General features: G+C 39.1%; 1 long non-coding RNA gene across 1 annotated transcript in view; it reads right to left on the bottom strand.

Moving 5' to 3' along the window:
* LOC126442998 (uncharacterized) overlaps nucleotides 1-26,073 on the bottom strand; it is a 31,442-nt gene extending 5,369 nt beyond the window's left edge. The window contains exons 1-2 of the long non-coding RNA XR_007581802.1: nucleotides 25,890-26,073; nucleotides 25,657-25,781 (exon numbers count right to left, since the gene is read on the bottom strand). This is a non-coding gene — a long non-coding RNA (uncharacterized LOC126442998). The remainder of the gene's footprint in view (nucleotides 1-25,656; nucleotides 25,782-25,889) is intronic.
* Between the last annotated feature and the right edge of the window lie 375 nt (nucleotides 26,074-26,448).

Below are 26,448 nucleotides of genomic sequence, written 5' to 3'. Positions count from 1 at the left end.
TCACAATACCTCATAATGTTTGAACTCTGGATACATTCTAAGATTCTACAACAAACCTACGTCAAGGATATTGGACGGTTGTTTTGTGGATCACTTCTACCCTTCTTGTACACGGCTGTGGCCTGTGCTTTTTTCCTAGAACTGGGCAGAGTTCTTTTTTTCGAGAGATCTACAATAGATTATAGTAAGAAGAGGGCTAACTCGGCAGCAAATTCAGTATAGAATCAGAAGGATTCCATAGGGCACTAGAGCTGTCCAATTTTAAGGATTTCAGATTTTTTTCTCAACACCATTAATACTCGCTTCCATTCACCTTTTCTGTGTTATAAGTATTAAATTAGGGTAATTCTCCTGGATTTCCCTTTGTAAAAGAACATTTGAAAATGAAGTTAAGCATTTCAGCTTTTGGTTTGCTAACCTCAATTACAGTCCCTGGCTCTTTTGCTAGGGGCTGGACACAACTTTGGTGTCAGCCTTTACATATGACCAGAATTTCTTTGGGTTTTGTGAAATATCACGCTACAACATTCTGCTGTCAGTCACTGAAGGCATCACACACTGCTCTTAACAGCTGACATTTCATTCGGCATCTCTCTATCTGTAGCCCGACGCTTTGTTTTATGCCTATTACATAGTAAACTCCGTTTCTTTAGAAGTTTCTCCACAGTAGCTGTATACTGTGGAGGTTCTCTCTCATTATTAGCTGTTCTACTGGGTACGTATCCATCCAGCACATGGTCAGCTGTTCTTTTAAACTTTACCCGTAGTTCCTGTACACACTCCTGCACTGTGCTGGAAGTTTGAAGTTCTTCAGTGAGATATGACACGACTGATTTTTTATCTAGTTTCTGCTTTTTTAGTTGTCCTTTTTACTTTGGTACTCACTGTCACCACAACTGCATCACGCTCACTGATACTAGTTTCGATGCTGACATCCTCAAAGAAGTCAGATCTGCTTGTTGCCAATAGATCCAACACATTTCCATCACGAGCGGTGCCCCTAACTATTTGTTCTAGTAGTTTTCAGTTAAGGCATTTAGTAAATTTTCACAGCTCGTCTTATCGTGCCCACCAGAAACAGAACTAATTTTCCCAATTAACTGTCTGACGATTAAAGTCTCCACCGACGATTACAGTACGATCGGGGAACTCGTACGTGCAAGTGAACCGAAGCTTTCTCTGAAGGTTTCTGTTACATCAGGAGACGAGTCTGGTGGGTGACAGAAGGATAAAAGTATTTTACACCCGCCATCGATACTGCGCCTCGCTCCAACAATGTGAAGTTTCAATTCCTATCTCAGTCGATACGACTCTTTTCTACTGCAACAAATACACCACCTCCATTCCCCAACTGCCTATCCTGTCAATATACACTCAAATTTTTCCCGAAAATCTAACCGCCATCAATTTCAGTTTTCAACCAGCTTTCTGTACCTAGTGTTATGCAACCTTCACCACATTTCACGAGCACTTCAAACTCTGGCACTGTTGCAAATGCTTCGAGAGTTAACCGTTAAGATTTTAATACTCTCACCTGCGGGAGACATTTCTTTCTATCTTACACTGATACTTCCCTGTATCGTACAAGTATCACTGTCTGGACTGGACGGAGAGCCGTCTAATCTAAAAATCGCACCCCACACACAGTCTGCTACCTGACTACTGCCCTCTGCCGTATAGGGCACACCTGATTCATTTAAGGGGACCCTGCAGTTCTCAGCCCTATAGCACAGGTCCAGGAAGTGACAGCCTAGCTTGTCACACAATCTTCAGAGTCTCCGGTTCAGTCATCCACTCGACTCGGAAACGAGCGGCCACGATCAGTTCTGCGAACAGTGCAGCAAATTGTGAGCTTCGTTAAAACTTATCACGGACCCTCACTACTACGATGCAAAATTATTCCCGTAAAGACACCGTCACGGTGTGGCTGACAGATGTAAAGTAATCTGTAGAGATAATCACGATGTCACTTATCTCGACGCTGCCGAATAGCCACCGTGCACGTGGCTTCATCGTCTAGGCGACAGTCGATTCCTTTGCTGCTCCGGATGAAAAAGGTGTGGGTTTTGACTATTACCAGACCGACCGAAATCACGAAGCAGGAGTCCACTATTTTTGTTTAGAAAATCTCTGATCACAAAAATAAAGTACCACGTGCACTGTGGATACCACATATTTATCGAGAAACACACAAAAACAACAACTCTCGACCGCAGCCAAAACGCGAGTGGCCAAAATCACGTTGCTGACCAATGACCTCAGAGTTGTATCGACAAAGAACTTACAATTTCTGTATCGATTATTGATACTACATTTTGAAGTTGCGTGAAATATCAAATAGCATAAAGGATAATTCAGTGACAATAATAATAAGAGTGAGAAAATTGTACATATAAATAATGCAAGTCAAACTTTTAGAAATAATAAAAGTTTTAATTTAAATATACTTCCAAATTTGAATTGATCGCAAGACCTACCTTATGATCATACTAAGTGATCAGTTTTCGAAAACTACTTTAATTATCGTATAATGTCTCACAAAAAAATGGGCTCTATTGGTAAGCTCCATTACAAACTAAGCACAAGTCGGGTCTTCTCAGCTGTCTATTCCAGTGACTGGAATGACCCAAGAATGACCTCAGAGCCCGGACAGGCATTTGTTCTAAAGTGTGGGATAACGTGCAGTCTGTTGGATGCTGTCCCTTCAATGGCTGCTGGAATAGGCTCTTCAGCATACTGAATAACACCCTCGAGCAGACACACTGAGGGCTCCCGGTGTCCTTTCCCGATTCTTGCAGCCATTTCTCCAAGTGGTACAATCATTCGCCGTATGTTCGAACTGCCTACAATTAGTAGACCCCTACACTTTTGCGTTTGCCTCCTCCTGACTCGGATAAAACAGGTTTCCCCACAAACAGGTGAAGTGAGTCCCACAGGGTCAGTTCCAGTTTCAGTGAGAAACTCCAACTCCAACTCGTCGGTTACGGGGATCGGTACGACACCCCGAGTCCTCCCCGGTCCCCTTCCACGTTGTACGGCAGGCCCGGATCTACCACTGACGTGCCACTTACATTTGAGTGCACAACTAATGGCGGCTCCTGTACTTTCTGCAGAGGACACTCGACTTACAGGAGAGGACGGTACTTGAGGTACCTCCGGTACCAGTATAGGAGGTACACAGCTCTCGGCAGCTCTCCCGACGCACCGCTTCGCAGCAACTGCCTATCTTTTGACAATACTCGGGACGATTTCCAGCTGCGTATGAATGTCAGCCAATTAATTCCATGTTGGAGAACAACATTCACAGTGAGGCAGCATTTTGGCTGCAACAATGGCAAAGTATTTTGTGTGTAGTATACCTCAGACTTCTAGAAGAATATAATAATTCCAATCCCAAAGAAAGCAGGTGTCTACAGATGTGCAAATTACCGAACTATCAGTTTAATAAGTCACAGCTGCAAAATACTGAAGCGAATTCTTTACAGACGAATGGAAAAACTGGTAGAAGCCAACCTCGGGGAAGATCAGTTTGGATTCCGTAGAAATATTGGAACACGTGAGGCAATACTGACCCTACGACTTATCTTAGAAGAAAGATTAAGGAAAGGCAAACCCACGTTTCTAGCATTTGTAGACTTAGAGGAAGCTTTTGACAATGTTGTCTGGAATACTCTCTTTCAAATTCTGAAGGTGGCAGGGGTAACATACAGGGAGCGAAAGGCTATTTACAATTTGTACAGAAACCAGATGGCAGTTATGAGAGTCGAGGTGCACGAAAGGGAAGCAGTGGTTGGGAAAGGAGTGAGGCAGGGTTGTAGCCTCTTCCCAATGTTATTCAACCTGTATATTGAGCAAGCAGTAAAGGAAACAAAAATTCGTAGTAGGTATTAAAATCCATGGAGAAGAAATAAAAACTTTCAGGTTCGCCGATGACATTGTAATTCTGTCAGAGACAGCAAAGGACTTGGAAGAGCGGTTGAACGGAATGGACAGTGTCTTGAAAGCAGCATGTAAGATAAACATCAACAAAAGCAAAATGACGATAATGGAAAGTAGTCGAATTGAGTCGGGTTATGCCGAGATAATTAGATTAGGAAATGAGACACTTGAAGTAGTAAAGGAGTTTTGCTATTTGGGGAGCAAAATAACTGATGATAGTCGAAGTAAAGAGGATATAAAATGTAGACTGGCAATGGCAAGGAAAGCGTTTCTGAAGAAGAGAAATTTGTTAACATTGAGTATAGATTTAAATGTCAGGAAGTTGTTTCTGAAAGTATTTGTATGGAGTGTAGCCATGTATGGAAGTGAAACATGGACGATAAATAGTTTGGACAAGAAGAGAATAGAAGCTTTCGAAATGTGGTGCCACAGAAGTATGCTGAGGATTAGATGGATAGATCACATAACTAATGATGAAGTATTGAATAGAATTGGCGAGAAGAGGAGTTTGTGGCACAACTTGACTAGAAGAAGGGATCGGTTGGTTTACATGTTCTGAGGCATCATGGGATCACCAATTTAGTACCAGAGGGCAGCGTGGAGGGTAAAAATCGTAGAGGGAGACCGAGAGATGAATACACTAAGCAGATTCAGTAGGATGTAGGTTGCAGTACGTAAAGTGAGATGAAGGTTGCACAGGACAGGGTAGCATGGAGAGCTGCATCAAACCAGTCTCAGGACTGAAGACCACAATAACAACAACTAATGTATCAGAGTCTTGTTTACATACATATTTGTGGCAGGCTTATTTACTGTAAAATAGTGCTCTGGACTGTGTGTGAAACAGTTTTGGAAGCATCAGTGGTCAACATTTACGTGGTTTCACTAGTTCACTGCAATGAAGTTTAACTATTAAAAGCCAAAGACACAATGTAAAGAAAATTTCTAAATCTTGAAGGGAAAGGTATTGAGGACAATATCACTATTGCACAAAAATTTGCACCGAACCAGTAACTAAACTTAACCTTGAACAAATTGTTTCTCACAGGGTGTGATGGCAGGTCACAACAGTCTGTTTTAACAAAAAATTGTGTTTCAACTTTCTAAAATATTTATAAAATGCAGATTCCTCTTCCTCGGGCTCTTTGTAGAGTGAGAAATCCCCCTCTGTACCACGTAATAACATTTTTTGGACCCACTGCACTGTTTCACACTTCTCTCTTCTTTCTCTAATATACAAGCTATCCCTGCAAGCTGAAAACCATTTGCGTCCAACAGATGTCATTTCCATACAAATGTGGTATCCAGCATCCACATATTTATGTAACCGTAATTGAACTGAACTGGCCTGAACAGTAATATACATACTCTTAAGATATCGGTCGAAACTTGCAGTGTATATCAGCATTTAGCACAGCAATTATCAGGTAGAGAGCAACAAAATAAAATTACCTTTTATTTTGATGCCTGAAAACAAAGCCTGTAAAATTACAGTAACAGTTTGGTAACCACAGTACAAGACACTAGTTGTTATAAATATTGCTGTTGTACGTATGTTTGTGCCTTCATTTTAACAACATTCTCAATTATGTCACTTAAATTCATCTCCTTTCAATTGATAAAATGGCTCGACTGGCTAGTCATTCTAGATTCATCATTAGTTTCAGAGAAACTGCTCTCGGATGACGCGACAGAGATAAATGATCCAGAAGTATTGCACTGTAAGTGACACACAGAGTAATGATTCATGGAAGTCCCATCTAACTATAAATTTGAAGGTTTCCTAGGCCATCAATCTAAGAGCAACTTCCACACACTTATCGATTTGTACAGAGATGCCTAAAATCTCTTTATTTCTTTCAGCACATGCTCCTTATCAATCTCTTACATTTCTACCAAATACTCCAGTGCTACAGCCAGAACATCAGCAGCTTCAAGCATAAATTTAGTTTCAACCATTTGGAACAGTTTGGCCATTTTTTCATGGTTAAATAGCATTGCAACATTTTCTTTATAATTCTGTCAATGCATTTAATCGATGATTGACGAACTTCCTGAATTGATAATCCAGCATTTATTTATTTTTATTTACAAGTCAAGTTCCATAGGACCAAATTGAGGAGCAAATCTCCAAGGTCATGGAACATATCAGTACATGAAATTACAACAAAAGTAATAATACATAAAAATAAAATGTTTCTGAAACCGAAAAAAGTCAATCCGTAAGTTTACGTAAATGCAATCAACAATACAACAAGAATCAGCTTAAGCTTTCAAGGAAAACCTAAACAGAATAGAAGGAGTGACGCATGAGGAAACTTCACGTTTCGACTTGAACGCACGTGGATTACTGCTAAGATTTTTGAATTCTTGTGGTAGCTTATTGAAAATGGGTGCAGCAGTATACTGCACACATTTCCGCACAAGAGTTAAGGAAGTCCAATGCAAATGCAGGTTTTATTTTTGCCGAGTATTAACAGAGTGAAAGCTGCTTATTCTTGGGAATAAGGTAACATTGTTAACAAGAATGGGAAGAGTTACTCCAAAATATAATACCATACGACATAAGCGAATGAAAATAAGCAAAGTAGACTAATTTTCGCGTTGAATGCTCACTTACTTTGGATACCATTTCAATAGTAAAAATGGAAACATTAAGGGGCTCCGGAAAGGCTCAAAATCATGAAAAGTTCAATTTTTACTTTTTTGCGTTTTCTGAATCTGCAGACTATTACCTTTTAATAGATATATAATTTATTCAATTCCGAAGAGTACAACTATTTTTAAATTTTTGAAATGTGTTCTACATGGGCGTGACCCACTGTGGCGCTGTTAAACTGCTGTCAAATGGTGTTGTTATTAACGTCCGTGTTCATCAGGTACATTTTAGTGATGTGAGAAAGTATGTGTTGTGGCTAACCTGTGATGGTTCAATATATATCGCTGGTGTGATTGTCGATTGTTTCATGTTTATTTACTCTGTCATTATCTCGAAAATATTCGTAATTAATTCTGTTTCTTGAGTCTCTGTTTTGTTGAAGTATAATAATGAGTAAAAGTAAAGTTATTAGAAATCCTCTGAAGGCTTTTAAGGAAAGGAGAAATGTTGGAAAGCCAAAGGTATGTGTTATTACTGTAAACAATAAAGACGATAACCAAGTGAGTGAACCTAACCTCTCAAGTACACCTGCCCATAGCAGTCAGTCGGAAAGAAAATACTTCACAGAAGAAGCTTGGTTCAATGAGTGAAAACTATGAATGTTTTATGGGCGAATCGGATGTGAATGAAATATTTGATATGTCGGTTCTCAAAGGAATTTTTTCAAACTGTGTAAGATGTATTCATTGTAGTGAAGTTGGTCTGGAACTCTCGATAATAAAGCACGTAGGACTTGCTAGTGAAATACAACTGAAATGTGATAAGTGTTCATACATGACCACCTTTTGGAACAGTGTTGCAGTAACTGCAACTGAAGAAAATGGTAGCAAAATCTACGAACACAACAACGAGCGATGCTTGCTTTAGACAAGGAACACCTTCGGGCTGCAGACAGGGCTGTAAAGAGTCTAGAAATACAAGCAAGAGTAAACAGGAGGAGGAACAAGAGGAAGCTGGAGGAGGAGTTTGCAGAGGATGAAGATAATCCGTCCTATGGACCTGGAATGCACTAAAAAGTTAATCCAATCTTTGTCGCTCGATTCCCAAAACTTTTATTTTCTCATACTAATTACATGTTTTCTAAGGATCTTCCAAACATATTTGTTTCAAACTTTCAGTAAATATTACACAGTACCTTCTGCATAATTTGACACAGCCTTTTTCCAAAAAACTGTATATTTTTGAATATATAAATAAAAAATTGCAAAAAAAGTTGTGAATTTTCATTACAATTGAAAAAAATCATCTTTAATAACTGAACTAAAATTTTGTAAAATCCCTGTGCTAAGTTGTAGCCCATATTCCAATAAATAATCTGTAAAAAGTTCAACTTCCTACTCCAATACTTTGAGGAAAGATGTAATTTATAAGCGTTATTTTAACATTGCAAGTATAGGGCGTTCCGGAGCCCCTTAGTCTTTGAACAAGATCCTGAATGTGGGCTTTCCACAAAAGTTTACTATCTATCTGAACACTCAGAGAAATTTGAACTGTTCAGTTTCACTAATCTTATGTCCATACTGTGAAATTAAAACATCAGAATTTGTTGAATTTTGTGTTAGAAACTGTACAAACTGAGTCTTACTGTGATTTAGCATTAGTTTATTTTCTACAAGCCATGAACTTATGTCATGAACTGCACTATTTGAAACTGAGACAGTGTTGCACACAACATCCCTTACTACCAAGCTAGTGTCCTCAGCAAACAAATATTTTAGTTACCCTTAATACTAAAGGGCACATGATTTACATAAGTAACAGGAGTGGCCCCAACACTGATCCCTGGGGCAAACCGCATTTGACCCTACCCCACTCAGATCCCACATCACAGCCATTATCAACATTGTGAATAATGACGTTTTGCTGCCTGTTGCTAAAGTAAGAGGTTAACCAATTGTGAGCTACTCCCTTATTCCGTAATGGTCCAACTTCTGGAGCAATATTTTGTGATCAACACAGTCAAATGCCTTTGTTAAATCAAAAAATATGCCTAGCGTCTGAAACCTTTTGTTTAACCCATCCAAAACCTCAGGGAAAAGAGAATATAGCATTTTCAGTTGTTAAAGGACTTCTAAAGCCGAACCATACATTTGATGGCAAACTGTGTGATAAAAAATGATCTATTATCCTTACATACACAGCCTTTTCAATAACTTTAGCAAACACTGATGGCATAGAAATAGGTTCAAAATTTTCTACATTATTCCTTTCTCCCTTTTCATAAAGCGGCTTTACTACTGAGTACGTTAATCGTTCAGGAAACTGACGATTCCTAAAGGAAAAATTACAAATAAGGCTAAGTACAGGGCTAACATGTGCAGCATAGTACTTTAATAGTCTGCTAGGCACTCCATGATAACCAGGAGAGTCCTTAGTCTTCAGTGATTTAATTATTGACTAAATCTCCCCCTTGTCTGTATCACTGAGTATTTCAGACAACAACCTCAGAAAGGCATTTGCCAAGAGTATTATACGACTCCCTGCAAAAAATATATTTTTATTTAAATCACCAGCAATGCTTAGAAAATGGTTGTCACATACTGTGCATATATCCGATTTATCAGTAACAGACATTTTTACTACAAACTGACTTTATATCGTCGACCTGCGTGTAGCATCATGATGCTAGTTCGCATGGTATTTTTTTATTTGCCTTCCCCCTTCCTTGTTTGTCAATGTTAATGCCCATATCATTGCATTTTTTGAAGCAAAAAGTGACAGAACTGTTACAATTTTAAACACGGCTGACGGCACCAAGTGTGTATAAACTTGCAACAAATTATGTTTACAGCAAATTGGTTACATAAAGTTTATTGTAATAAGCAATGGCTGGGTTTCAGTGTCACTACAGGTGTCTTCTTCAGTAGAAATAACATCATCTAACTTTCATTACATTAACATTGTAAGCACATTCTCAAGTAATTTTTTGAAAGTTAACAGCATTGTCTGTAACAGTTCTTTCCATCACTAAAAACTCAATCGGGGTTTTAAATTTGACAAGTCTTTAATCCAAAGTCATTTTTGGGTACTGCACATATTGTCGGACTAAATTTACTTCCTCCAGTGCTGTGCATCTAAAGTTGATGTAGGTCATAAAGATAAATATCACATGCAGCTGGAAAGAGCAAACTCTGACATCTATTAAGGTTTGCCATAGATGGATCTTTCATACCTTCCAAAGGGCTTACAATTATTTTCACATTTCCTGTTATGACTGACAATAGTATTGAGCACTCCAGCAAATACCAGGCAATTATTTCAAACTGTCCCCTATTTTTTTTTCCCTTACAAGTAATTCGAATCTATAAGTAGATGACAAAAAGAATGAAATTCTCTACAGTTCCAAAACAGGAATAGACGCGAATGCACGAACTCCACAGAGATTTAAGAAACAATTGACACAGACTGAACACAGCTTGTGGATTGACTTTTCTGAATTGTTTGTTTCACTTCTCCATGTACATCAGACAGACATGGCATCATGTTAACCTTCATCCATTCACTGCAATATCCAGACCATCTTTTCCCAGGTGTTGTTGAATATATTTTCACATATCCTCTGCAGTCTTTCCCAACATAAATAAAAAGCTAAGATGGGTTCCACAACTTCCACAATCGTGTCTTCTATACTGGCTTAACTGTAATTACAGTAAAGCTGTGTAGATGGTACAGTCATCAAAATGTTTCCTGCAGAATAGCTGCATCCAGCTCATTATCTACATTTACATACATACGCCACAAGACACGGTATGACGTATGACAGAGCTTACCTCGTACCACTAATAATCATTTCCTTTCCTGTTCCACTCATACAAGGGGTGTTCAATAAGTAATGCAACACTTTTTCTCAGTCAATATCGGTTGAAAAGAATTCAGAATTTGGGGAAGGACATCACGGAATTTCAGCCCCTATATTTTCATGAAGTTCCAATAGCTGGCAGCACTACACATAGCCTTCAAAATGGCATCTGTAACGGACTGTTTCCATCTCCGTGACAACACGAGGCCTCACACAAGCCCACGCACCTGAGAGAAACTCTCAAAACTTCATTCGACTGTTCTTCCTCACCCGCCCTACAGTCCGTATCTCTCACCTTCCGACTTCCGTCTGTTTGGTCCGATTGGGGACGCACTTCACGGGAAGCGGTACACGGATGTAGCGAGGCAATGGCTCCGATGTCGACAAGTAGAGTTGTACCGTGCGGGCTTATAGGCCCTTCCAGTAAGGTGACACGAGGTTGTCACACTGAATGGAGATCGTGTTGAATAATAGTGTTTTGCAGCTGAGCAAGTGGGGAATAATAGGGTGTACTAGAATTCTGAATAAAATCAACCTGCTTTCAGAAAAAATATCAGGACACCCCCTCTCCTCCATCCACAGACAGACAACCCAGCCCCCCTCCACTTGCAGCCCCCTCCCCTTGTCTGCCACTGATGTAATGTACCAGATAAGGCACAATCCTCAATGACTCGTCTTCTAAGATGGTGTCAACACATCTTGTTTTTTGTACTGTCATGGCAGGGAAAATATGACAGCTGGTTTTGACAGTACCTAACTTCTTTTGCTCCTTTTACCAAAACACAGCAGAGCTTACAACAGTCCATCATGAAACATTTAATTTCTTTATTTACGTTGTTGCAAAACCCCACAACAATTCACTTGTCCCCACCTACCAACATCCCTTAAAAATTTATATTTTATTGAAAAATCTGTAGTTATTTAAACATCATGAAGATAAGGAAGTTTTGCATTTTAACTATATGGAAAAATACTCTTCTCTTTGCATGCTATCCTTTGCCAAAATTTTGTTTCTATATCCCAAACCGTTTGTAAGATACAGGTGAGATGTTGTGGCACGATCTGAACCAAGTCCATTTCATACAATCCATTTTGCCGAGATCTCCTCCCAAGTTTAAAGACTAGTTCAATACATTAGCTGCGTTTCGTTTGCAGAAAGTATGCAACACAAACAAAACGCAAATTCATAGCAATCCTTGTTTTCCCATCCAAACTATTCAATTTTTTGCAATAGTTTACTTAATATGAAAACATCACAACTCTGGTTTTTAACAAAATGACAGACGTTACTTCATTACGAACCTGCCGAATGAGGTGATTAGACGAGAGAGAATCAATCTGTTTTACTCAATAGTTTGAGAAAGACTCCAAACCTCGACATTCTGTTTCGTCTCACGTTAACTGGCGTTCTCTGTGGCTTCCCGTCTTGCAGGCTGTGGTGGTACTCGCCATGTACGAGGTTTGTCCGGAAAATACGTATAAAAGTTGAATAATAACTATTTTACAATTATTCAGGTATTACAATATGGTCTCCTTCGAAGTGCCCACCCTGAGAGCGATACACTTCTGCCAACGGCGTTTCCACTGTTGATAACATTGCTGAAAGTCTTCAGTTGTGTTGTCGTTCGGTTGCCGTGTCGCTTCCGGCTCGGTGGCTTCCACATTTCCCGAGTGCCACCCCCGAAGCACCATATTGCATTTCGGGAACGTGAAGAAGTCACACGAGGCTAAATCGGGTGAATAAGGTGGGTGGTCTGTCACGGTGATTGAGCTTCGGGCCAAAACTCGCGCACAATGAGCAACGTGTGAGCGGGCGCATTGTCGTGATGAAGGATCCATCTGCCCCCTTTTGCCAACTCCGGTCGAACTCCAGCCACACGAGCTCTGAGACGTGTCATAACTTTGACGTAAAAATGTCCCTTCACTCTCTGGCCGGGAGGGACACATTCCTTGTAAACAATGTCCCTAGAATCAAAGAAAACAATCAACATAGTCCTCACATTGGACCTCGATTTTCGCAACTTTTTTGCTCTCGGTTCTCCAGCTAGTTTCCATTCCTCGCTTTGAGATTTGAGCTCCACATCGAATTCGTAAAATCAGGACTCGTCTCCAGTGATGACTCAGTCGAGGAAGTCCCCTCGTTCCTCTGCTTCCAACCAATCCTCACAGCACTCGACCCTCTTCGCTTTCTGTTCTGGCATCAAGAGCTTCGGTATGATTTTCGCACACAATTTCTTCATTTCAAGTTTTTGTGCCAGGATTTCGTGAACGATTGTTTTGGGGATTGACAGCTCGTCAGCAATCATTCTGACTGTCAATCTACGGTCTTTAAGAACACGAGCCCGAATTCGTTCAACATTTGCATCGGAACTCGATGTCTACGGGCGTCCCGGGCGAGGACCACCGTTCACTACTTCTCGGCCATCCCGGAACCTTTTTAACCAGTTGTTCACGGTCGGTTCCTTCGGAGACTTGTCTCCGTAAACTTGTTTCAGACACTCAAAAATCTCACAGCCATTCTTGCCTAGCTTTGCAAGAAACTTGATGTTGACGTGCTGTTCCTCAGAGAGAGCTCCAGGCCGACGGCAGGTGAAAAAGGGTGACTGTCACAACAAGCTGCCGCACACGCAGAGTGCTCCGACTCGGACTGAGCGTTGATGGGATTGATTACAGCAGTAGTCCCACTTGGTGGTGACTGCAACTTTTAACAAAGACATTCTTGAACTTTTATACGTATTTTCCAGACAAACCTCGTAATGTAGTTGAAGCACAGATAGGCCCATCCTCTTCTGGACATGACCTTTATAACAGCAATCCATAGCCTTCCATATAAAAAAAATTACCGATTTTGTTACATCTTTAAGTAATACACATACAAATTTTAACTAGTGTACATTATATTTAGAAAATAAAATACTTCCCACGTGAGTTTATAAGTGATACACAAATCATTTTATTCAGAAAATTGCAAATTTTATAAAGAGATAAAAATCTGAAAATGTGGGAACAATTTTTTTTTTCCCATTATACCTCCCCTTAAATGTGCCTGTCTGCAACTTAGTGTGTTATTATGGTAAGTAGCAATCTCTCTTCCGAGACTTTATATTCCTACCTGGAATTTCCATTGTTTGATTTCACTTAATATTATTTTTTTAAGAACCTCTTCACATCATCTGTAAAATTTAATGAAACAGAATTACGAGGTTCTTGTTGCCTACCTCTGATTTATCTCTAGCACCTGAAGGACCATCTATCGAGATTGGTAATTTTATTGCTTGCTGCCTGGAAAAATTGTGGCAGTAACAATACCCCTAGCGAACCTTCACCGAGGGTTTTGGAGAGAGAAGAAATGACAGTTGTCTAGTGGAACCAGGCTCATTGTCAAAATACCAATCCCAAATGTCATCAAAGCAACAATTCTGAATGGCAAGTCAAAAAGGAAGCGTGCCATTTGATTTCAAAAGACTGGAGCTCCCTATTCATCTTGCATTCGTAATGACCATTGAATCCCAAGTCAGTCGTTTTAGGTACATGTAGGCTTTTCGAACAGTCAATTATATGAAACTTCCTGGCAGATTAAAACTGTGTGCCCGACCGAGACTAACTCGGGACCTTTGCCTTTCGCGGGCAAAGGCAAAGGTCCCGAGTTCGAGTCTCGGTCGGGCACACAGTTTTAATCTGCCAGGAAGTTTCATATCAGCGCACACTCCGCTGCAGAGTGAAGATCTCATTCTGGAGTCAATTATATGTCGCACGCTCAAAAGTGTCTGCCAAAAAAATTGTTATTGCGAAAGACAAAGACAAAAATGCTCTGTGTTCAAAAGTATACCAACAAACTTCAAATTTAATTACTGCACAAAGAATCCTCATCTTTCATTATTTTGCACATGCAAATGTGTGTGCTTCACATGTGTGTACATACTCCAAAAGAAAAAGAGCCATCGCAACGCATGCTGGGCACAGCTCATGTTGAATAAAATCTGCTACCAGCCACAATCAAAGGTGGGTTATTTAGATCGCAGCCATTTTCAGTCTTACGCCTATCTTTAAGTAATCATACCTTATAGGTTATAAATTCTGTTTTCAAATGTAGTACACATTTTGAATGTGTGAGTTTATGTCTCGTCTGCAGGTAACAACATTTTTAGTGGCATTAATGTGTGGAAATCTGAATATGGCGGTGCAAGTGAATACTTTGGTGAGAAATGCTCAATTGTGATACGGATATTCCATCTAACAGTGAACAATTAACTCTAATCGAACGTCACAACATGAAACTGAATGTACAGTCATTTGAAGATCAGCATACGTACAAAACTGGTCCTGATTTAAATAAACCATCTCAAACAGTGATGACAGATTTTGTGTGTTCCCTTTCCTTATTTGCTGAAACTGCCCAAAGAACATTTATTTTCTTACCAGGTAGCGCACTATTGCTGTTTATAGAAGCCACTTGACACCAATTTCTCTTGATCCCCAGTCAGTTCAACATAAGGACTGATGCTTCGTGATTTGGTACTTTTGCCACTTTGTAAGGCACTGTCACCCTTGGGGGTTAACCGAAGCGTCCGATTCCACCTGTCAGCTTTGACCCGTGACAAAGACGATGGCGCAGAGTTTAGTTTGTGAGAGTGGCGTGCTTGCATGTGTTTCGTTTTGATATGATTGGTGATGCTCTCTGGTGGTGTGTTTATGTGTTGTGTATTAGGTCATGCTTTTGGTTCAGTGTGTGTGTTTATAGGCAGCGCATTGTTGTGGTCGATGGTTCTCTCTGGTGGTGTGTTTACGGTTAGCGTGTTATGCGGCATATGGGGTTCATTTGCATGGTAGCATTGCATATGTGTGGTATCGGTTGTGACTGTGCTTTCAGCGGAATATTTTTCAGTGAGTGAACAATTTTGGTTTTGTTATGTCAATGTTATTGTAGTTTTGTTAGTCGTGTGTGAATTTTTGTAAATCGCTTTGTTTATGTCTTTGCTAGGTGTTGATATGACTGACAAGGTGAACAGTTTAGGTTGTCGTCGATGATGGGGGACAGTGAATTGTCTCTAATAAAACTTCTTCAGCTATTCGGCCTGTTGGCTGAAGTTGTGAAGTGTTCAGTTTCTCGTGAAGAAATCGGGCTTACTAAAGTTCTGGTGTCTCGGCTAAGGGACAGCTATATGTGGAGATGTCTTAGGGATAACAGGTCAAGAGAATTGGTCAATTTTAATTTTCTAAGTTGTTTTTTTTTTTTTTTGTAGGATTAAGTGTGGTGGTGGTGAAAGTTGAGACTTATGTTGTGTCAGTAGTTGCTGTTGACCTATATAGGTCAAGGGAAGTGTTTGATTCCAGTGTTTTTAGTTGATTTTGGGAAGGTTGTGGTTGTTTTATTTTACTGTTTTTGTCGTTCAGTTTAGCAGCGTGTGTTTATTTTTAGTTTGCCCCCACCCAAATACCCCCAAGTTCCCTCACTTGTCCTGTTAGTTTCATTATACTTTTGGAGGAATATGTATTTGATGGTTTTTTGATCTATTTTTGTGTTTGTTGTCATTTTTATGTAATGACGTCATGGTCGCGATATGGGAGTTGCCCTGAATGGTCATTTCCGCCATATAGGTGACGTCATTGGTCAAAGCAGATGGGTGGAATCTGACATTTCTGTAAACCAACCCTTGGCATTAAGTTGCCTGCCTGGACAGGTTCTATAGCTTTTGCCCTTTATTTGCGCCTGTAATTTCTACTGGTTCTCATTCCTGGAAGAAGGTGCTCCAGTTACTGACCACACCAGACATTGGAACCCAAATTCACAAGCATAAAATTCCAATAGGAATTCTTAATGTAATTAATTTTGGTCACATATGTTTTGAACTCAAACCATAAATAAGACCCTGGAGCCAATCACTGTTAGGTGGTATGAAAGACTGGACCATGACAATTATTACCAGTCTTCTATACCTTACCTTAAAATTAACAGATGGGAATGATGATATTTTTAAAGAGTCTTCTGTTCTTAATATACATTAATGACTTGCCATTCTATATTCACGAAGATGCAAAGCTGGAACTTTTTGCCGATGATAAACTCTAGTTATCACACCCAACAGACAAGAATTAACTGGTGAAATTGTAAATGATGTTTCTCAGAAAATCATTAAGTGGTTCTCTGCAAATGGGCTCTCATTAAACTTTGACAAAACACAATACATACAGTTCCACACAGTAAATGGAATGACACAATTAATAACTCCAGACTTCGATCAGAAATTGGTAGCTAAGGCAGAATATTCTAAATTTCTAGGTGTATGCATTGATGAGGGGTTGAACTGGAAAAAACACATGGGAGATCTGCTGAAACGTTTGAATTCAACTACTTGTGAAATATGTCTGCTTGTGTCTGTGTATGTGCGGATGGATATGTGTGTGTGTGCGAGTGTATACCTGTCCTTTTTTCCCCCTAAGGTAAGTCTTTCCGCTCCCGGGATTGGAATGACTCCTTACCCTCTCCTTTAAAACCCACTTCCTTTCGTCTTCCCCTCTCCTTCCCTCTTTCCTGATGAGGCAACAATTTGTTGCGAAAGCTTGAATTTTGTGTGTATGTTTGTGTTTGTTTGTGTGTCTATCGACCTGCCAGCGTTTTTGTTCGGTAAGTCACCTCATCTTTGTATTTATATATAATTTTTCCCACGTGGAATGTTTCCTTCCATTATATATATATATATATATATATATATATATATATATATATATAGTGAGGCCACAGTGAAGATCTGTAGCTCTTTAAATAAGTGTCTGCAGGATGATCTCGGATGAGCTCTAGCAATTATTCTCATTACACGCTTTTTGTAATATATATATATATATATACATACATATATATATATACACATATACATATACATACATATATATATATACACATATACATATACATATACATATATATACATATACATCTAAAAAGAAAGATGATGAAACTTACCAACAAAAGCGCTGGCAGGTCGATAGACACACAAACAAACACAAACATACATACAAAATTCTAGCTTTCGCAACCAATGGTTGCCTCGTCAGGAAAGAGGGAAGGAGAAGGAAAGACAAAAGGATATGGGTTTTAAGGGAGAGGGTAAGGAGTCATTCCAATCCCGGGAGCGGAAAGACTTACCTTAGGGGGAAAAAAGGACAGGTATACACTCGCACACACACACATATCCATCCACACATACACAGACACAAGCAGACATTTGTAAAGGCAAAGAGTTTGGGCAGAGATGTCAGTCGGGGCAGATGTACAGAGGCAAAGATGAAGTTGAAAGACAGGTGAGGTATGAGCGGCGGCAAATTGAAATTAGAAATTAGCGGAGATTGAGGCCTGGCGGATAGCGAGAAGAAAGGATATGCTGAAGGGCAAGTTCCCATCTCCGGAGTTCTGACAGGTTGGTGTTAGTGGGAAGTATCCAGATAACCCGGACGGTGTAACACTGTGCCAAGATGTGCTGGCCGTGCACCAAGGCATGTTTAGCCACAGGGTGATCCTCATTACCAACAAACACTGTCTGCCTGTGTCCATTCATGCGAATGGACAGTTTGTTGCTGGTCATTCCCACATAGAACGCTTCACAGTGTAGGCAGGTCAGTTGGTAAATCACGTGGGTGCTTTCACACGTGGCTCTGCCTTTGATCGTGTACACCTTCCGGGTTACAGGACTGGAATAGGTGGTGGTGGGAGGGTGCATGGGACAGGTTTTACACCGGGGGCGGTTACAGGGGTAGGAGCCAGAGGGCAGGGAAGGTGGTTTGGGGATTTCATAGGGATGAACTAAGAGGTTGCGAAGGTTAGGTGGACGGCGGAAAGACACTCTTGGTGGAGTGGGGAGGATTTCATGAAGGATGGATCCTCCCCACTCCACCAAGAGTGTCTTTCCGCCGTCCACCTAACCTTCGCAACCTCTTAGTTCATCCCTATGAAATCCCCAAACCACCTTCCCTGCCCTCTGGCTCCTACCCCTGTAACCGCCCCCGGTGTAAAACCTGTCCCATGCACCCTCCCACCACCACCTATTCCAGTCCTGTAACCCGGAAGGTGTACACGATCAAAGGCAGAGCCACGTGTGAAAGCACCCACGTGATTTACCAACTGACCTGCCTACACTGTGAAGCGTTCTATGTGGGAATGACCAGCAACAAACTGTCCATTCGCATGAATGGACACAGGCAGACAGTGTTTGTTGGTAATGAGGATCACCCTGTGGCTAAACATGCCTTGGTGCACGGCCAGCACATCTTGGCACAGTGTTACACCGTCCGGGTTATCTGGATACTTCCCACTAACACCAACCTGTCAGAACTCCGGAGATGGGAACTTGCCCTTCAGCATATCCTTTCTTCTCGCTATCCGCCAGGCCTCAATCTCCGCTAATTTCTAATTTCAATTTGCCGCCGCTCATACCTCACCTGTCTTTCAACTTCATCTTTGCCTCTGTACATCTGCCCCGACTGACATCTCTGCCCAAACTCTTTGCCTTTACAAATGTCTGCTTGTGTCTGTGTATGTGTGGATGGATATGTGTGTGTGTGCGAGTGTATACCTGTCCTTTTTTCCCCCTAAGGTAAGTCTTTCCGCTCCCGGGATTGGAATGACTCCTTACCCTCTCCCTTAAAACCCATATCCTTTTGTCTTTCCTTCTCCTTCCCTCTTTCCTGACGAGGCAACCATTGGTTGCGAAAGCTAGAATTTTGTGTGTATGTTTGTGTTTGTTTGTGTGTCTATCGACCTGCCAGCGCTTTTGTTGGTAAGTTTCATCATCTTTCTTTTTAGATATATTTTTCCCACGTGGAATGTTTCCCTCTATTATATATATACATATACATATATATATACATATATATATATATATTCACTTATGAAATTTGTTATTAACAATCCGAACGAATTCAAAAGTAATAGCAGTGTACATGGCTACAACACCAGGAGAAAGGATGATCTTCACTACTCAAGGTTAAGTCTAACTTTGGCTCAGAAGGGGGTAAATTATGCTGCCACAAAAGTCTTTGCATCTTAGGTCTGACAGATAGCCATATAGCAAGTAAAAGGAAATAAGAATTTCTTAATGGCAACTCCTACTCAGTAGATGAATTTTGGATATAGTAAGTGGGTAATTTCCCCAACAGCCACAAAAAATAAATAAATAAAAAGATTAAGTGTCATGTAATATTTTGTGTAATGTAATATCTTGTATTGACACCTTTTATTAATCTGATACGTTCCACATCATTACGAAGTGTCGTATTCATGATCTATGGAACAAGTACCAATCTAATCTAATCACTGATATCTTGTTGTTCAACTGAGGAAGAAAATACCAGTGTTAGCCACGAAGGAAAAAGTAAGCAAGCAGCCAAACACTGGTATTACCAACAGCCAAAAGAAGAACATACCTAACACTGGTATCGTGTACTTCAGTTCATCTACGAATTAAGTATTGCGAAGAAAACTATAACTCTTCCATTGGTATCCTGTAGGTCAGATGACATTACCTATTGTGGAGGAAACCACAAACACAGTATCTCATTTCCGGTCACATGAATATTAACTGATGGGCAGAAAATGACACTTAACACTGGTATCCTATACAGATCAACTGAAAAATACGATATTAGTGTTACCCCCAGCAAAAAGAATGACAAACCTGACGTAAGTGTCTTATTTATTACAGCACTGCAGTAAAGTAAATGGTACACAAATTCCTTAAAACAACAAATGAAACACACACACACACACACACACACACACACACACACACACACACACACATTCTTTCTTTCTTTTAAGGGTACATTCATTCATTCAAATTTAGAACTTGACACTTCGTTTCCCAAGCTATGCAATTTACTATTGAATTTAACTGAATTTTATCTGATCCTGTAAGATTACATTGTGTACAGTAAATGTACATGTAATACAGGACGTGTCAAAGTAGTAACATTCATTATCACTTATTTTTCTACCCCTTTAGCTTTTATTACATAATTGATAATGAATAACAAACTTTTTCAATGTGAGAGTAAGTTTCTTCGGAAAGTTGTCAAGTACACTACGTTGCACTTTTTAGACAGACTTCTTAGTAGACTGATACCAGAGTACTGGGGTCCTGTTCTAGCATTGCCAGTCGGTGGGGTATGCTCCGTACTTCATTCTTCCTTCTTGTATTGTGGGTGTGCACACTAGCATTTGTAATCCAGTCCTCACTACCTTTTGTCATGTGCATTATTGTTTTGTATATATACAATGATGAAGTTAAGATACCTAACTTCTTGAAGCAGTTAGGTCTTTCTACTTAAAATGGTCCTAATTGCTTTTTTTTGTAATGTGAACACTCGTTTTGTCTCTTGTTTGAGTCCCCCCCCCCCAGTCACTCCATACAGTAAGTATGGTTTGAAAAGTCCATGATACACTGTACACAGAAGGTTGTCTTAATACTGTGATGGCTGCATCATTAAGAATATGACAGAGCTCAGTTTCTTACAGACATTATTAATATGTTTTTTTCCCCCATTTCAGTTCATTATCCACAACAATACCTAAGAATGTAATAGATTCTAATTCTTCCAGCCTTGTTCCATCAACCTCTAAATCCACGTCTACAGCCTGCTTGTTTTTAAACACTGCATACATAGTCTTTAGATTTATAAGAAGTTCACTTTCCAACAGCCATTGAGCTGTGACATTTGCAGATATGTATGCTCTGCTCTATGACTCAAAAATAAAATGTCATCTATGAGTTAAATATGACATCAATGGACAAAGCTAATAAGTTTTGCACCATTCTTCAGTTGACATAACATTTTCCTTTGCAAAAAATATTGAAAACTGGTCTCAGAACACCAACAATCACTTCATAGTTTACTCTTCCACTAGAACAAAGCTGTGTTGAGGACCTGCTAACCTACAATTTTGCCACATCGTAAGGCATTAGACTTTCACATCCACGCCACAGAGAATGGTCCTACTGTCTACTACTAATCGAAACTCAGATAAATGTGAAGGGCTGTTTCTTCTACCTTAACACTTTACCATCTCTAAGCCCAACATATCCCTCATTACAGATGGATGGTGAGCCACCTCCCCCCCCCCCCTCCCCTTGTTCTTCAAAGTAGCAAATGGAAAGCTGCAGTTCACAAAATGGAAACCAAATAATGTCGCAGCAGTTGAGATGTCAGTTGATAATGTGTAGTATCACTACATTATGAAGACTTGTGCATAATGTGAAGATGGACTGGTAGTGAGGTATGACTGAACAGTGAAGCACCAGCCTTTTACTTCTTAGCAAACAAACCCCTGCACACTAGGGGTGAACCAAATGAGGTCTTGCTGTTTTAAGTGGACTGACCCCTGCATTTGCGTGGGTGGAGGTTCCCATCTCCATCTGACCATCCAGATTTAGGTTTGTGTCATTTCCCTAAATTACCTCCAAGTCAATTTAAGGATTTTTCCTACTATTAGGCTAAGGCCAGTCACCTGCCCCATCCTTGTGAAACTAGACCAGTAAGAATGTAACTGCCTCTCTAACCTATACGATGTTGTTCTTAAATTGCACTGCTGTACATGTACAACACCCTTGCAACAATAATCCACCAATAAATAAAACAAAGAATGTTCACCATAATGTTGGGTTATGTTAATTATTTTTAGCTACCTTTTCCACAGTGGACCATTTCACAATACACTCGAGGCAGGTGGATTTGTAGAGGAAATAAAGAATTAGGCACACGCAAGCTTAGTTAACAACCAGTTATCAGAATATGAGAAATGTACTAGAGCACAAACTGCATCAGCTTGTTTAGGGACAGCAAAGAGAGAAGCCCATCAATTACAGTGCATACAGAGGTGTTTAAACAGGCATTCTTCCCACAATCACAACTGGAATAGGAAGAAGGCCTGATACCTGGTAAGGTAGGAGGTACCCTCTGCCATGCACCTGTGTATACTAGTGACAAAGAGCTCCACCTTACTGGCGAGTGTCAATGCTGAGACAATACACCGTTTCAAAGAATGTCTTCTAGCAACGACAAAAAGCCATGGTATTTAGATATTTCCAAATGACCAGAAACCTGAGGTTTTCACGACACTTGTCACTTTTCTCTAGCAACAGAAAGTGACTGGAAACAGGAAAATGTGTATGAACTTTGCATAACTAAGAAACATTCTTGTTAATTTCTCAACTAATTTTAAGTCAAACGGATGTATGACGAATACAAACTCTTTGAAGTTATGTACCAAGATGATACTGCCCGTCCTGATAGAATACGCAAGTCCAACTACTGCTTTCACATATTTCATCGGAGTGTTGGTAATAATGTACTGGGTCATTCCATGTTAAAGAGACTTTGTGACAAAAAAATTAAAATGACAATATTACAAATATAACCTTAAAAATGCCAAGTTAAAAGTACATTTGTTCATTGCAAAATAATCATGAATATGAAAAAAATAAATTTCTACCTTCACTAAGTGTTTAAAGTGCACTACTCTATGGCACCACAGAGGTATGCTTTATGCTATTTCCAGATGAGTATTAGTTGTGTTATCTATGGCTGATTGTTCTATTGTTGCAAAGAATATTGAAGTCAACATTGTTATAGCCCATAATAATTAGTTTTGTTGAAGTAAGCTAATTGCATTTCTTTATTTTGTTAGTTTTATAACATATATGCAGCTTGTAACACCCGTAACAAAAATGATACAAAAGTTTAATTTGTAATCTAGTAAATTTGTTCTGTACAATATCTTTCTGTAAAAGTGAGGTTATGCACATGTTTTACAATATCATACCATTACATGGCATTTTGAAATCTTATTTAACACTCTTAGAGCTGTTACGGGTGTTACTAATTTTCGTTTCGGGTGTTACTTAACACATGCATAACACCCTTAATTTGAATTGGAAGGTTTAATGCCACCTTCATCTTTAGTAGGCCTAGGCCCTACATTTAAATTATAACCAAAGGGTATTATTATGAATGAAAAAAGTTTTTAACTATGTTTATTACATATGAAAACAGTTTTAAGCATGAAAACTAAAATTTTTATTCCTCTGCATACATTTTTTAAGCACTACCCTACATTATAAAAGTTAATTAGAGCATTAACCTGACTCAACTGATGTTCTCCTAAAAAGTTAATTAAGCCCAAAATTCTTTACATATAGTTTATGTTTTCCATTCTAACTTTTCCAAGAACAATATTTATAACCTCAGTTTTAAATTTTACATAGGCCCAGTAAACTGCTTATTGAGGCAAATTCTAGTCATTCATAAGAGCCTATGTTTAACAATGTACTGTGCTGGGCAGTTCAAAAATAAATATACTTTGTCCAATCTATGTTATTTTGAGAGAGACTTTGGATTGACAGTCTAGTGGAATTTTTTTGCCAGTTCACATGGTAAAGGCGCCATGGATGGCATTGGAGGTGTGCTGAAGAGGAGCATGTGGACATGCTGTTAGATCTAGGAAAATTATTATTAACAACACAATTGAGTTTTATGACTACACTCTGAAGAATTTTTCTAAATTTAAGGTACTATGGGTTGATAAGATAGGAGCATAACATTCCTATTTTGGATGAAAGGTGGAAAAATTTACAAGCGATTCTTCAAATCCAGGGCTGACATCACTTTTGGCCTTATAACACAACTGATTTGCTGGTTTCAAAAACAGCAGAGTCATTAATGACAAGGGTGTCATTATTTCTGACGACGCCAAAGTTAAAACATTACATGCAAAAAGATGCATAAACTTCTATGAAGTGTGCAGTTCTGATGATTCTGATCAGGAGACTGCTTCACTATCTGAATCACAAGACAATATTGGAAGTGCTTGTGAGTTGAGCCTAACTAATAAAATTGAAAAGTCTGATTTAAAATTTGGGTTATTTGTCTTGGTTGACATTGCAAGTGATAAAAAGAAGCCAACCCTATCCAAAAGTCAGTACTGATACTTGGGAATCTGCCAGAGTGAGGTTGATGAAGAGGAGGATGTGAAAATAATCTTTCTGAAGTCAGTAGGAAAAAGTAAAACACTTTTTAAACTAGATGAAACTGATGTTTGTTTTGTGAAATTCAGTCAAGTACTATCTAAGGTAACACCAGAAATCAAACAACAAGGTAACCGTTCGTACTTTGAGTTCAATTTTGAGTTGGATGTTGCTGAAAAAGGTTATTAAATGAAGTTTTTAAACCTATCAATAATAAGAAAACATTTTTGTCATAAATTTATTAGGCCTACAAAATTAGGTTAATGTAAGCAATGATATCTTGGCCTAGTTGTACTATAAAATTGTAACAAAATTTTTTGTGTGATAAATAGCTTTATCCTTCAAATATGTTTTCTTAAGTACATACTTTTATTCCAAATAAACTACAGTACTTCTTTTACTTTGATGCAATTGTAAGAGGTAGATTTATTCCTCAAGAATCAAATCTGATGCATCTATGTAACACCCGTAACATTTAATGTAACACCCGTAACAGAAAAAAATATATATATACTGAGTTATGATGTCCAAAAAAATAAAAATTTATATTTCAAAATAAAATTTGGGGCAATACCTCTTAACAGTTGTTTTACAAGAATAAAAGCTTCATCAAGTTTGCAGAAATTAGAGAGTTCCCTAACTCATAACAGGGGCCAGGTCTACTTTTGGTAACACCCGTAACACTACTTTTTTGATTAATAACCAGGAGAATAATAAAACAATTCCAGTATCAACATTTGTCACATGAAATATAATGTAAGCCTTAAAAGTTTTCAGTATTAAATTCAATAAATATTATTCCTTACATTATTTTTCCTAATTTTAAGGTGTGTACATGTAACACCCGTAACTATGGAATTGCCCTACTGCAAAATTGTGACTTGATAACTAAATTTGTAAGCCAACGATTATCTTCCTGTGTTGTCACGCAAATATTAAACTAGCAATATGAAATATGCAGTGAACTACTTGATAAGCTTAAGGAATTTGCTGATTTGCTCACAGTACTGGTATATAGGCACTAGTCACTTTCTAATTTACTCGACTAAGTTTTGACGTCATATGTGTGAACAGCATTCAAATATTATGTCAGCTTTCTGTTAATACTGTATACAGACAGTTTCTACGTTTCTCATGCTTTTGTTTCATATATCTCGTCCATTCTGCATCCCTGATGGAACTCATTTTCGATGGGAGCTAGGAAACACGTTGAAGAAAATAACGAATGAAAAGGGACGCGTTCTCACCTTATAAACAGGAGCGAAATCAACCAGTGGGTCTTCCTTCCCGGCAACACGAGGAAGCGACAAATGGGCTAATAATTAACGTTCACCAATGTTCACTTCCTGGAATAGGGTCGTGTTCACAGGAACTGTTGACATAAGAAGAGGCACTAGAATCTTCATTACCACATACACCAAGTAAACTGAACATTTTAACACAAACTAGTGTGTTATGACAAATCATTCACGATTCTTACCAATTCATGTAACTGCCGTAACTATAAATTGCCAGTAGACATTTAAGTATCACAATTTTGTTTTGAATTTTATCGAGCACATCCGACCACACACGCTTACAAGACGTAAATTATCGTCAAGCCGGTCACAAGCGTAGCGCTTCTGGTTTAGTGAAGCAGGGAATATAATCTGTCGGCTTTGACCAATAACGTCAATCGTCATGCATTAGTCAGAGATAGTAATGTCTTCACTTCGAGGCATAGATAATAAAACAGTTCTGTGTCCCGGATAAGCGCTATCATTGTACATTAAAATAATTATTCGTAATGATATTGAGGTAATTTGGAGTATTAGTTTGTTATTGTAGAAAAATTTTTAGTGTCTTATTTTCGTTTATAGGAATGGATTTGTTTGTTTGTGGGTATGGAACTTTCGTTACTGTCTGTCTAGGTGAGCTTCGGTTATTCCTCGATATTTCCGTGTGGTAAGTTCACTTTTCCATTTGCTTCTTTCACTGTATTTCACTATTTTGACATATTTCACTGTTTTATTCCACCAATATGTGTATTTTCGTGTTGT

The sequence above is a fragment of the Schistocerca serialis genome, unplaced genomic scaffold (genome assembly GCF_023864345.2).
Source record: "Schistocerca serialis cubense isolate TAMUIC-IGC-003099 unplaced genomic scaffold, iqSchSeri2.2 HiC_scaffold_1420, whole genome shotgun sequence".
In the NCBI taxonomy this organism is placed as follows: Eukaryota; Metazoa; Arthropoda; class Insecta; order Orthoptera; family Acrididae; genus Schistocerca; species Schistocerca serialis.
This window is presented reverse-complemented; position numbering and strand designations above follow the sequence as displayed.